Source organism: Lolium rigidum, chromosome 6 (assembly GCF_022539505.1).
Source record: "Lolium rigidum isolate FL_2022 chromosome 6, APGP_CSIRO_Lrig_0.1, whole genome shotgun sequence".
In the NCBI taxonomy this organism is placed as follows: domain Eukaryota; kingdom Viridiplantae; phylum Streptophyta; class Magnoliopsida; order Poales; family Poaceae; genus Lolium; species Lolium rigidum.
In genome coordinates this window covers 81,191,348-81,193,351 of record NC_061513.1, presented here as the reverse complement: position 1 = coordinate 81,193,351, position 2,004 = coordinate 81,191,348, and positions in this window count along the sequence as shown.

Genomic DNA, 2,004 nt, shown 5'->3' with positions numbered 1-2,004 from the left:
TTACAGCACGAAAGGGGACTGGAATCTGGGCCTCTATGCTTTACGGAGAAAGGGAGGAAGTGAACAGAACTGACGAAGAGGGGCTGTGGGCAGCGGGCACTGTGTAATGACTGAGACTGAGACTCCGAGAGGCCATGTTTGTTTATGCTTGTTTTAATCTGCGAGTTAACCCCTTTTGAAAAATTCAAGATGATAGGTAGTTGTTTTGAGAAAATGCATAAATTTATCGTTTATGTCATGCAGAAGAAAAATGACAAATTATTATACCAATTTCTTATAATACATCACTTTCATTTGTGTTTTTTTGTTCATGACACATTTTTATATGTTTGCGTTGTTGACTATAGTTCACCTTTATGTATCACGGTCAATGTTCCGGATATTTTGAAAACCCGCAGGTCCGAAAAACCGAAGGGGTGAAAGTGAGGGTGTGTGCATCACAAATTCACAATAAGTGTTCCTTTATTCTCAACTTGGATTTTTAACCCTCGGTCAGTATCTACCTAGTATTTAAACTGTGCGCCTATTCCATTTCTCTAGTCACACTTTTCTTTTTACAGATTTTTTCCGTAGCTATGCATAATGATATAAGTTCTTAATAAAACTGTATTTTGTACACAAAATGTATACGTGCTAATAATATTCACTTCTCTAATGCGTCGATCAGTTTCACCCTAAAAAAAATTGTCTACCTGGTTTTTTCTGAAGAAGCATATAGTTATATTTTGAAACTAAATTACAAGATTACGCTACATGATGATGCATTTTCATAAAAAAAATAGATTTTCCTCAACCTTTCCTTTTTAATGTGTATTTTGAAAAGTGGGAACATGCACCTAACTGATAAAATGCGGTTATTTTTGTTACACCTTTGCACAAACTTGTCTCAACACTTCCCTTCCCCATGCGTTTGAGGTACACCATTCTTCTCCATTTTGTGACCCATAAGAAAAGAAAAACTCCTTTATAATCCCGGTACTTAGAACTATAATTTGTGCGTACTCAAGTATAAACATGGTTGGAGAGTGATATAGTACAGGGCAATATGTTTTCAGAGCAAAGCAGAGCAATATGCTGTCCATGAAACCATGATAAGAAAGCATCGGATACCTATCTCAAGAAATGGCTACGAGCAACCCGGGGCTATGAGCACGGCAAACATTCTCTAATGATATCAGGACCTTTCCTGCGGCAGCTAGTCACCCTTATGTCTTCTAAAACTGCTAATGTATCAGGGCTTCCACATCAGTCATCAGTATTAGGTGAGTCAAGCAGACGCCAAGTAAAGAAAGACCAAGTGGGAATATTTTAGAGAACATTCATCTAAACAACCCGGAATACCGAATATCCAAGCAAGCAAATGCGTATCCCCATGGGGAGAGAGCGTTCAAAATTAGGCGAAACTGGCCCGCGTACATACGTATCCCTGATGCAGTGTCGCCGTCGATGTGGACGTCAAGATCGTAGCGGCCGCACCCAACTGGAATATCCCAAACGTCGGTCCGGGAAGGCGTGCCGACCAAAAATGGTACTGCTACGGATACGGACACCATGCAGTCCAGGGACTTCTTGTAGTCTTCCCTTTCACGTTCCAGTGACGGGTCTACTTTTTTATGGAAATGATGAGCCAAATTGTGGGTAGACAATGTTGGGCTTTGTTGAACTGGACCTTTGGTTCACTTAGAGAGTCGCGTAGACAAAAGATCGACCACCACAGTCCACACCTTTGTATATGGTTGGATTCGTATGAACAGAAAGGTCTTACTTTCTGGTGTCATCCTTCCTTTGTTAATTTGACGATTGGATCCCAGCTTCTTGTTTTCTTTTCTTCTCTTCCAGGAACTAGATGCGACTCTACTATTGTATTTATATTCCCAATCCAGAATATGGTCCTATACAACCAGGAGTAGCCACCGAACAGTACAGTTTCGTGGTTATTTCCCAACTTCATCCATACTTTGACAAGTCCAAATCGCCATGTAAGAAAATTAAAAGACAAGTCCA